Here is a 12232-nt window from a genome sequence, read left to right as displayed (position 1 = left end):
ACACCCTGGACTCCCCCATCCTTCCACATTACCCACCAGGTGCATGCAGGTGCTTGAGCAGAATCGATCCCGTGGATAGGTTTTCCCTGTCCCGAGGAGGGAAGAGCCCAGACTGTTTTTCCCGGCCAGTTCCTTAGATGTGTCCCAGGGACCTTCTCTCCTCCCACAGTGCGCAGGGGTTTGGGTCGAGCAGGTCCAGGCTGAGTGGCAGATTCCCTGGTGCTAGCGAGGCGAGTGGCTTCTGCTGAATGCGCCTCCCAGTGCTGGAATGTCCCGGCACCCTGTGCCTGTGCCCTGTACCCGGCACCCGTACCCTGTGCCTGCACAGCTCGGACTGCCCCGCGGTGTCACAAAGGGGGCCTGGCATGGCTCACGGTGTCATAAAGGGGGGTGTGCCTGCCTGCTATAAAAGGGCTCTGCGAGAGCAGGCAGCTGGCTGGGTGCTTCAGTCTGGCGTTATCTCCTGGTTGCCCTGCAGCGTTTCTGGAAGCACCTGGAACGTAGGATGAACGTGGTGAGAGCGTGGGAACAGAACCGGAGAGGTGAGTGGCCCCAGCACCAAGCGCCCTGCAAACAGCCAACACCCCACGGCAGCGCTGAGCCGGGGCTGTGCCGGGGGCTGACGGCCGCTCACTCCATCTCCTCCCTCTATAGATTCTCCCACTGCTAATGGAAGAGCGGTGAAGGCCATGCCGAGCGTGGAGACAGTGTGAGTGCTGGGGGAGTCCCCAAATCCTGCCCCAGACCCCTCTCCCCATGCCCTGCCCCTGCCCGCACTGCCCAGCCCTGCCCGCCGGCCGAGGTCGGGCTGCTGCCCGTGGGTCCCGGTGGAGGGGCCGGGGTGCAGCAGGGTCTCTTCTCTCTCCTCCTCTGCAGGGACAGCACGGAGGAGTGGAGCACAGCCCCGCTGGCCTTGCTGACCTCCCTGGTCCCCCTGTCACAGAGCAGCTCCATTTCCATGGGCTCGGTCTACACCTTCCCGCATTCCTGGCGTGGTGCGATGATGGAGCTGCCGGCACTCAACCGCTCAGCACCCTCCCAGTCCCGCAAGGCTCTTTGCATCTTGGTGGGGCAGGCGGAGCCAGACCGTGGCCAGGACCGCCCACTGCAGCCAGTGTCGTGGGCAGAGCAAGACCAGGACCCTGGGGACAAGGAGGACAGGGGACAGAGCCCCAAACATGTGCCGCCACCCCCCCCCAGCTCCCCACACATGCCCATGACCGTGGCGCAGCTCATCCCAGAGTTCATCCGCGCCATCCGGGACAACCCGCTGTCAACGCAGCAGCGACGCGAGCTGCTGCAGGCACTGCAGGCTCAGGATCAAGGGGGAGAGGGGGGAAGCAGGGGAGCCTGTGGTGGGACCTCCCCTGGGGAGCTCCCACGTCCTCCCACCAAGACAGAGGATGACGTCCCTCTGGCAGTGTGGCCCCAAAGCCTCAGAGAAGACGTGCCATGCATTGATGACAACGTGGACGAGGCTGTGGATGGGGTCCTACACTGGGACAGAGCAATGAGCCCGGAGACCCTCAGCTCCATGGAGCTGGAAAGGAGCAGCTCCATGGTGTCAGGAATCAGCACCTCCACAGGGCAGAGCGTGAGGAGCCCGACAGCGTCAAAGAGGAGCAGCCCCATGGCACCAGAAAGGACCAGTCCCAAGGGGCTCGAGAAGAGCAGCCCCACGGGGCCAGAAAGAAGCAGCTCAGAGGTGGCAGACATCATTACCTCCATGGGAGGACCGGCCAGCAGCATCTCTGCTGCTTCCAACAGCAGCACCCAGGCAGAGACCGGACCCCAGCAACTGGAGCCCACAGGCAGGGCGCATGGCCGAGCGGCCTGGTCTCCACGCAGGGCAGGACGGTGCCTGCGGAAGGGCTGGCGACGCCTCAAGGCCTGGTGGAGATGCCACTTTCAGCCCCTACGTGACCGATGCTGCAAGTCCCAGTAGTGGCAGCGATGGTTCCACAAGGACAAGGGGATCCCCTACCACTGAGCGGCCGGGGCGTGCGGGGATGGGAACCCCCCTGGGCTGCCCTCCCATCTGAATTGTTCAAATATTAAATGTTTTCTCTGTCCCTGGTGTCGTGGTTCATCCACCCATCTCGCGGCTGGGGGTGCAACCCCCTCAGTGCCCAAGCCCAGCGGGGACGGGCTGGCACCAGGCACCGCTGGCACCCACCAAACTGGGGCAGGGGCTGGCCGGTACCCCAGTGGGTGTGCTGGTGTCCAGAGGGACCTGGGGGGGCTGGAGAAATGGGCCAGCAGGACCCTCCTGGAGTTCAGGCACATCTCTGCAGGGAGGTGCCAAGAGGATGGGGGCCGCAGGTGGTGGGCACAGCCACGAGCAGTGGCAGCAGTTTGGGGTGCTGCTGGGTTTCTTGGGTGGTTTTGGGGTGGCGTGGGACCCTTGAAGGGCTAATTCTGACTGTAACTACTCCACAGGGGTCACTGGTCAGCGAGGATCCATCTGGCCTGAAGGGCAAGGACACCCAATGGCAAGAAGGGGTTAAACTGGCTGGAAGCTGGGGTGCCAGGGACATGAGGACTCCTTGCGAGGCAGTGAACTTTCCCTGGGTGCTGAGATAAGGAACAGCCTCAGCACTGTCTTGTAGCCATCCTGGAAGGGGAGCGCTCAGGGCCCAAGCCAGGGGCCAGCTTAGGGCAGCAGAGCTGGGCAGGAGGATGGACCTGGGGCTGGGCTGAGGTGCCCCATGCCCGATCCTCCCCCCTGTCCCTTGCTGCACATCTCCTGCTCTCCCTTGGCCTCGTGTTGGCCTCAGCTTTGTGCTCCTCAGTTTTATGTGGGACGAGAAGCCACATGTGCGTAGCGTCTGAAGAACTTTCACGTGGAGGGGATCGAGTCCAAGCTCTGTCTTCTCATGGATGCCCACGCCTCCCCTTCTATCCCTCTGGGCTGCACAGGCCTGTAGTTCTGTATTTCCTCACAGAGAAAAGCTAAACTCTGAAGGCTTTTCACACAGAGGGGATCAGGTCACAGCTCTGTCTTGTTGGGGATGCTCAAACCTTCCCTCCTGCCCCTTGCTGCACATCTCCTGCTCTCCCTTTGTCATTTACAGGCCTCAGTGTCATGCTCCCTCAGTTTTATGTGGGCCCAGGGGCAGAATGGAGCCTCTGGCAGAAAGTGCCTGGAGAGACTCCAGGTCGCCTGTAGGGTGCTGGAGTCGGGGATCTGGAGGATCTGGAGAAACATTAGCAGCACATGGAGGAACTGGACTGCTTCCCAAGTGGTTGCTCCTGAAGCACAGCTCTTCTTGGCACCTCGATTGCCGGTGCCAAGCCGGGTGTCCAACGCGAGGGTCCCATCTGTCTGCAGTGATCACGCATCGCTGGAGTTCACAGTCCTGAGGGATGTGGGAGAGGAGTATAGTCAGGATCCTGAACTTTTGGGAAGCCAACTTGCAGCTCTTCAAACAGTCAGTCAGTCGGACCCCACGGGAAAGTGCCTGCAGGGACAAGAGAGCAGAAAAGAGCTGGCACTTCTTGAAGGATGCTTTCCAGAGAGCGCAGGAGCTCTTAGTCCCCAGGTGTAAGAAGTCAGGCAAGGAAGGGAAGAGACCAGCACGGCTGAGTCGAGACCTGCTGCTCAAACGAAAGGGCACGAGGGAACTGCACAGGCAGTGGAAGCGGGGACAGGTAGCTTGGGAAGAGTACCAGGATGCTGCCCGTTTGTGTAGGGATGAGGTCAGGAGGGCCAAGGCGCAGCTGGAGCTCAACTTGGCAAGGGATGCTAAGAATAACAAGCAGGGCTTCTCCGGGTATGTCAGCCAGAAATGGAAGGCTAAAGAAAGAGTACCCACCCCGCTGAACAAGAACGGTGACCTCCTATCAAGAGACGAGGACAAGGCTGAGGTGCTCAGCAACAGTTTTGCCTCAGTCTTCACTGGCAACCTCTCTGCTCGCCCCTCCCCCGTCGATGGACTGCAAGGTGGGGACCAGAGGGGCAAAGCCTCTCCCTGCCAGCTTGGACTCATCAAAGAGCGTCCCATCATCACGAAAGCCAAAACCCCGGTGACAGCACCAGCCACGCAGCCAAGTGCTGAGCCGCATCACACACCTGCTCCTGCCTGCACCCCTTCCTTCAGATGCTCAGAGCAGAGCAAAGGACATCGTGAGCACCCACCCCGCTGCAGCCCGGCCCCTCCACCGGGACCCACAGGCAGCACCCCGACCTCGGCCGGCGGGCAGGGCTGGGCAGTGCGGGCAGGGGCAGGGCAGGGTGTCATGGTCTGGGGCAGGATTTGGGGACTCCCCCAGAACTCACCCTGTGGCCATGCTCAGCAAGGGCTTCTCCGCTCCTCCATTAGCAGTGGGAGAATCTACAGAGGGAGGAGATGGATTGAGCGGCCGTCAGCCCCCGGCACAGCCCCGGCTCAGCGCTGCCGTGGGGTGTTGGCTGTTTGCAGGGCGCTTGGTGCTGGGGCCGCTCAGCCCTCAAGGTACACCCCAGACTCCCCCATCCTTCCACATTACCCACCAGGTGCATGCAGGTGCTTGAGCAGAATCGATCCCGTGGATAGGTTTTCCCTTTCCCGAGGAGGGAAGAGCCCAGACTGTTTTTCCCAGCCAGTTCCTTAGATGTGTCCCAGGGACCTTCTCTCCTCCCACAGTGCTCAGGGGTTTGGGTCGAGCAGGTCCAGGCCGAGTGGCAGATTCCCTGGTGCTAGCGAGGCAAGTGGCTTCTTGTCTTGGTTTCGGCTGCTGCCGGCAACAAAAGCGCCACGCGGCCGCCCCTTTCCCCGCCGGCGTGCGGAGGAGAATGGAAAGAAAAGAGGCAGAAACCGGTGGGTCGGGATAAGGGCAGTTTAACAGAACAGCAAACAGAGGGAACAGCAACAACAACGGTACAGATAAGGAGAAAACACAACAACGAACCGCACGACCCAGACAGCCGCTCTCCCGGACAGGACCGGCGCCGCGCCCCCCCACAAACTGCGAAAGCATTCCCTCCGCTCCGTCCCCCCTACCGGAACCCAGCGTGACGTCACATGGTATGGAATACCGGGCTCTGTTTGGCCAGGTGGGGTCAGCCCCCACCCCCTGGCTGTGCCCCTTCCTGGAGTCCTGTGAAAATTAACCCTCTCCTGGCCAAACCCAGGACATTATCCACCCCTTATTCCATACCATCTACGTCATGCCCAGGTCCCCCATTGTCCAGTTGATCACCACCACTTCTCCTGTCTCCAGATATCATTCCCTTAGTCTATGGATCATCACTCTAAAGTGTCCATTGAGTTCATTTAATCCATGACTTCGGGCTCCATCTGTCGTAATGGTCTTCCGTGGCAGGGGAGGTGATGTGTGGTGATGGGCGGTCACTTGCTGCATCCGGAGCTCATGGCTGATGTATCTGGTGCGGCCCGTGCCCACAGTCTGCAGGAGATGTTGATCTTGATGAAGTTGATGGATGCCAGTTGTTGAAAACCAGGTCCAGTTCCATCATCGCTGTGCTCTGCTAGGTTTTCATCAAAAAAGTCCATCCTTCTTTAATCTGGACGATTCTTACTATGCTACTACTGGTACAAAATATAACAATTATAACAGTGATAACAGACAGTGACAGGGTTATTTAACAATTAACTTTATACAATTTATTTATGGACTATTCTCGCCCAAAATTAAATCCCCATGAGGTACACATCGGACTTCCCCATCCTTCCGCATTACCCACCAGGTACACCCAGGTCCTTGAGCAAAAGCAATCCCGCGGACGGGCTTGCCTTTGCCCGAGGCAGGACTAACCCAAACCGTCTTCCCTAACATGTTCCGCATGTGCACTACAGGGACTTTATCCCCTTCTACAGGGCGCTGAGGTTTTGACTGGGCAGGACCAGCCCGGTTGGTGGATCACCTGGTGTTAACCAACCAGGTGGCCTTTGCTAAATGGGTATCCCAATTTTTGAAAGTCCCACCCCCCATTGCCCTCAAAGTGGTTTTTAGCAGCCCATTGTAACGTTCGATCTTTCCAGAGGCTGGTGCATGGTAGGGGATGTGATACACCCACTCAATACTGTGTTCTTTGGCCCAGGTGTCTATGAGGCTGTTGCGAAAATGAGTCCCGTTGTCCAACTCAATTCTTTCGGGAGTGCCATGTCGCCACAGGACTTGTTTTTCCAGGCCCAGGATGGTATTCCGGGCGGTGGCATGGGGCACAGGGTAGGTTTCCAGCCATCCGGTGGTGGCCTCCACCATTGTGAGCACATAGCGCTTGCCTTGGCGGGTTTGTGGCAGTGTGATGTAGTCAATCTGCCAAGCCTCCCCATATTTATATTTTAGCCATCGTCCTCCAGACCACTGAGGCTTTACCCGCTTGGCTTGCTTGATTGCAGCGCATGTTTCACATTCATGGATAACCTGTGCAATGGTATCCATGGTCAAGTCCACCCCTCGGTCACGAGCCCATCGGTATGTCGCATCTCTTCCTTGGTGGCCCGAGGTGTCATGGGCCCACCGAGCTATAAACAGTTCGCCCTTATGTTGCCAGTCCAGATCCACCTGAGCCACTTCAATCTTAGCAGCCTGATCTACCTGGTGGTTGTTTTGATGTTCTTCAGTGGCCCGACTCTTAGGGACGTGGGCGTCCACGTGACGGATTTTTACAGCCAACTGCTCCAGCCGGGCAGCAATATCTTGCCACAATGGGGCAGCCCAGATGGTTTTGCCTCTGCGCTGCCAGTTGTTCTTCTTCCATTGCTGCAGCCACCCCCACAAGGCATTGGCCACCATCCAGGAGTCGGTGTAAAGATAGAGCACTGGCCACTTCTCTCGACTGGCAATGTCTAAAGCCAGCTGGATGGCTTTCACCTCTGCAAACTGGCTGGACTCACCTTCTCCCTCGGCAGTTTCCGCGACTTGTCGTGTAGGGCTCCATACAGCAGCCTTCCACCTCTGCTGCTTCCCCACAATGCGACAGGACCCACCCGTGAACAGGGCATACTGTTTCTTATCTTCTGGCAGCTGGTTATACAGTGGGGCCTCTTCAGCACGTGTCACCTCATCCTCTGGCGATGCTCCAAAATCTTTGCCTTCTGGCCAGTCCATGATTACCTCCAGAATTCCTGGGCGACTGGGGTTTCCCATTCGGGCGCGCTGGGTGATCAGAGCGACCCACTTACTCCACGTAGCATCGGTGGCATGACGCGTAGAGGGGACCCTCTCTTTGAACATCCAGCCCAGGACCGGCAAGCATGGTGCTAGGAGGAGCTGTGCTTCAGTGCCGACCACTTCTGAAGCAGCTCAAACGCCTTCATATGCTGCCAGAATCTCTTTTTCAGTGGGAGTATAGCGGGCCTCGGATCCTTTGTATCCCCGGCTCCAGAACCCCAGGGGTCGACCTCGAGTCTCCCCTGGTGCTTTCTGCCAGAGACTCCAGGTTGGGCCATTCTCCCCGGCTGCGGTGTAGAGCACGTTTTTAACATCTTGCCCTGACCGGACTGGACCAAGGGCTACGGCATGAACTATCCCCCGTTTAATCTTTTCAAATGCCTGTCGTTGCTCAGGGCCCCATTCAAAATCATTCTTCTTCCGGGTCACGTGGTACAGAGGACTTACAATCTGGCTGTAATTTGGGATGTGCATCCTCCAAAAACTCACAACACCCAGGAAGGCCTGTGCTTCCTTTTTGCTGGTTGGTGGGGACATAGCTGCTATTTTGTTGATGACATCCATTGGGATTTGACGGCGCCCATCCTGCCATTTTATTCCCAAAAACTGGATCTCTTGCGCAGGTCCCTTGACTTTACTTCGCTTAATGGCGAAACCGGCTTTCAGAAGGATCTGAACTATTTTCTCCCCTTTCTCAAAAACCTCCTCCGCTGTGTCGCCCCATATAATGATGTCGTCGATGTACTGCAGATGTTCTGGAGCTTCACCTTTTTCCAGTGCAGTCTGGATTAGTCCATGGCAAATGGTGGGACTGTGTTTCCACCCCTGGGCCAATCGATTCCAGGTGTACTGGATGCCCCTCCAGGTGAAAGCAAACTGTGGCCTGCACTCTGCTGCCAAAGGGATGGAGAAGAATGCATTAGCGATGTCAATTGTAGCGTACCACTTGGCTGCCTTTGACTCCAGCTGATATTGAAGTTCTAACATGTCTGGCACGGCAGCACTCAGCGGTGGTGTGACTTCATTCAGGCCACGGTAGTCTATTGTCAGTCTCCACTCTCCAGTAGATTTTCTCACTGGCCATATGGGACTATTAAAGGGTGAGCGAGTTTTGCTGATCACTCCTTGACTCTCCAGCTGGCGGATCAGCTGATGAATGGGGAGAAGGGAGTCTCGGTTGGTACGATACTGTCGCCGGTGCACCGTTGTGGTCACGACTGGCACCTGTTGTTCTTCAACCCTCAGCAACCCCACAACGGAAGGATCCTCTGAGAAACCAGGCAAAATGGACAGCTGTTTAATTTCTTCCATCTCCACAGCAGCTATGCCAAAAGCCCACCGATACCCCCTTGGGTCCTTGAAATACCCTCTCCTAAGGTAGTCTATGCCAAGGATGCACGGAGCCTCGGGGCCAGTTACAATGGGGTGCTTCTGCCAGTCCTGCCCAGTGAGGCTCACTTCAGCCTCCAGTACACTCAGCTCTTGGGACCCCCCTGTCACTCCCGAAATGCAAATGGACTCTGACCCTTTGAACTCTGATGGCATTAAAGTACACTGTGCACCAGTGTCCACTAGAGCTTTATACTCTTGTGGATCTGACGTGCCAGGCCACCGAATCCACACCGTCCAATAAACATGGTTGTCCCTTTCCTCCACCTGGCTGGAGGCAGGGCCCCTCTAATCCTCGTCAGAGAATTTGCTGCTCACCTGCTGTAAAAATGACTTGGAGGTCCCCTCCAGAGGATCGGAATCAAGGTCAAACTGTCTACCTGGTCTGGAGAGCTGGCTGCTGGAAACTGGAGCGGCATTTTTCCTTACAGAATCCCCTTTGGTGATTGTTTTACCTCGCAACTCACGTACTCGTGCCTCTAGACTTGAGGTGGGTTTTACATCCCACTTCCTCATGTCCTCTCCGTGGTCACACAGGTAGAACCACAGGGTGCCCCGGGGTGTATAGCCTCTGTATTCCCTCTCCTGAGCAGAGAAACGCTTGCCCCTAATAGCTGAGACACTGGCCCGTACAGGTGGGGAGTAGGACATGTTCTCTTTGATTTGCTGCACCTCCCGGGCCAGTTTCTCCACAGCTGAGACAAGGGAGGAAGAGAGACTTTCCTCATATTGCCGGAGTCTGACAGCCACCTCATCCACTGTTGGTGCCTCCTTACCCTTCCAGTTTACAACTGCCAGTGAGTTGGCATATGAGGAGGGTGCGCTCCGCACAAACTTCCTCCACATAGATGCTGTGCACTGGACTTCATCTGGGTCTGTGGGTACCTGGTCATCATCTGGTTCATTATAAACCAGCTCCCGCACAGCTAATTCCCTCAAGTACTGAATACCCCTTTCCATATTGGTCCACTTGCCAGGATAGCATACAAAATCGTCACTGAAGGGGTACCTCTCCCTCACCCCTGACAGAAGTCTCCTCCAGAGGCGGAGGACTTGTTCCTTTTTCCCAATGGCCTTGTCAATGCCCCCGTCCCTGGCCAGGGATCCCAGCTGCTTGGCTTCCTTGCCCTCTAATTCCAAGCTGCTGGCCCCGTTATCCCAGCACCGCAGCAGCCAGGTGGCAATGTGCTCGCCAGGGTGGCGGCTGAAATCTTTCCGCATGTCTCGCAGCTCGCCCAGGGACAGGGACCGGGTGATGATCTCTGTCTCCATCTCCCGCGATGACCCTGGCTCATCGTCATCCCTCCCGGAGCGATCTGCTCTCTTTGCGTGTTTCTTTAGTTTTACAGGGGCGACTGCTACCGGCACAGGTTGGTCACTGGGCTCAGCCGCGATGCCTGCAGCTGGAGCTGGGGCTGGAGCAGCTGCTGTGCCCGCTGGGGAAACCAAGGCAGGCCCTGCAGCTGTGGCAGCGGTGGTGCTGGCTGGGGGGGCTGTGACTGCCTGCTGGGCTGGAGGGGCTGCAGGGCCGGCTGGGGGGGCAGCGCCAGTCACAGTGCCTGCTGCTTCGCTTCCTCCCCCTTTCCCCTTTAGGGCACTGAACAGTGTTGAACAGCGCTGCTCGGTAGGCGTGGGCCAGACCCCAGCACGTGGCAGTGATTTGTGTCTCTCTGGAGTTCCCAGGGTGGCAGCACACTTTTTTCAGATATTTTACCAGATTGTCCGGATGCTGTATTTGTTCAGGGGTGAGTTTAAAACACACCGCAGGTGCCCACTGCTCTAGACATCTGCCCATGCTGTCCCACACACCCAGCCACTCACAGCTATCCAGCCCCGGGGCAGGTCTCTGCACGATGTTCTTAACGACTTGCTTAACCCTAAACAAAACCCAGAACCCATTCAGGAGGCAGAACAAAAGGAGAGTGCTGCCCTGAGCATCCCACGGGTACTCGAAATTCTCAAAAGCGGTTAGGAGCAGCCTGAGGGAGAGAGGGGGGGCGAAAGAGTGGGGGAAGGTATCCCCTTCGGCTTTCCCCACAGACTGGGTTTGATTATTCACAAAATCTAAGACATAGGATCCGAGGTACCGAAATGACCGCAGTGCCGCATGCAAATACAAGACTAATTTCATGCACAGTGATGTTATCATATCGTAAGTCGATATGGTACAGTACAGCAAAATCATCATCTTAATCCTTTTTCCAGTGATGATGAACAGCATGGCAGTAAACACATACTGCAAATAAGGGTTCAAAAACCACAGCCATCTGAACAAAGTCAGCAACATTTTTACCGGCGACTATTTAAATAACACAGAAAAATGCCTATAACAAAATTTAACAAAATCTAAGAAAGCAGTTTTAACACCCGCTGCTCAGCCCTGCCGTTATCCCTGCCCCACGCTTGGGCGCCAATTTAATGTCTTGGTTTCGGCTGCCGCTGGCAGCAAAAGCGCCACGCAGCCGCCCTTCCCCCCGCCAGCGTGCGGAGGAGAATGGAAAGAAAAGAGGCAGAAACCGGTGGGTCGGGATAAGGGCAGTTTAACAGAACAGCAAACAGAGGGAACAGCAACAACAACGGTACAGATAAGGAGAAAACACAACAACGAACCGCACGACCCAGACAGCCGCTCTCCCGGACAGGACCGGCCCCGCAACCCCCAAACCGCCAGTGAGCCCCCGCCGCGCTGCCCCCCCCCCCAACCAGAACCCAGCGTGACGTCACATGGTATGGAATACCGGGCTCTGTTTGGCCAGGTGGGGTCAGCCCCCACCCCCCGGCTGTGCCCCTTCCTGGAGTCCGGTGAGAATTAACCCTGTCCTGGCCAAACCCAGGACACTTCTGCTGAATGCGCCTCCCAGTGCTGGAATGTCCCGGCACCCTGTACCTGTGCCCTGTACCCGGCACCCGTACCCTGTGCCTGCACACCTCGGACTGCCCCGCGGTGTCACAAAGGGGGCCCTGGCATGGCTCACGGTGTCATAAAGGGGGGTGTGCCTGCCTGCTATAAAAGGGCTCTGCGAGAGCAGGCAGCTGGCTGGGTGCTTCAGCACCTGCAGCATTTCTGGAAGCACCTGGAAAGTCGGATGAACATGGTGAGATCCTGGCAACAGAACCGGAGAGGTGAGCGGCCCCAGCACCAAGCGCCCTGCAAACAGCCAACACCCCACGGCAGCGCTGAGCCGGGGCTGTGCCGGGGGCTGACGGCCGCTCACTCCATCTCCTCCCTCTATAGATTCTCCCACTGATAATGGAGGAGAGGAGAAGCCCGTGCCGAGCGTGGACACAGAGTGAGTGCTGGGGGAGTCCCCAAATCCTGCCCCAGACCCTCTCCCCATGCCCTGCCCCTGCCCGCACTGCCCAGCCCTGCCCGCCGGCCGAGGTCGGGGTGCTGCCCAAGGGTCGTCGGTCCCGGTGGAGGGGCCGGGGTGCAGCGGGGTCTCTTCTCTCTCCTCCTCTGCAGGGACAGCACGGAGGAGTTGAGCAACGCCCCGTGGGACTCGCTGACCTCCATGGACTCCGTCGGCTCCCTGGCCTCCCTGTCACACAGCAGCTCCAGTTCCACGGGCTCACTCTACACCTTCCCGGAGTCAAGGCGTGGTGCGATGATGGAGCCGCCGGCACTCAACCGCTCAGCACCCTCCCAGTCCCCCACCGCTGTTTGCGTCTTGGTGGGCGAGCCGGAGCCAGACCGTGGCCAGGACCGCCCACTGCAGCCAGTGTC

The 12232-nt window shown here is 57.7% G+C and overlaps 1 long non-coding RNA gene across 1 annotated transcript in view; it reads right to left on the bottom strand.

Moving 5' to 3' along the window:
• LOC142360575 (uncharacterized) overlaps window positions 1–12232 on the bottom strand; it is a 230736-nt gene that overhangs the window by 30090 nt on the left and 188414 nt on the right. The window lies entirely within an intron of this gene.

Source organism: Opisthocomus hoazin, chromosome 1 (assembly GCF_030867145.1).
Source record: "Opisthocomus hoazin isolate bOpiHoa1 chromosome 1, bOpiHoa1.hap1, whole genome shotgun sequence".
NCBI lineage: Eukaryota > Metazoa > Chordata > Aves > Opisthocomiformes > Opisthocomidae > Opisthocomus > Opisthocomus hoazin.
This window is presented reverse-complemented; position numbering and strand designations above follow the sequence as displayed.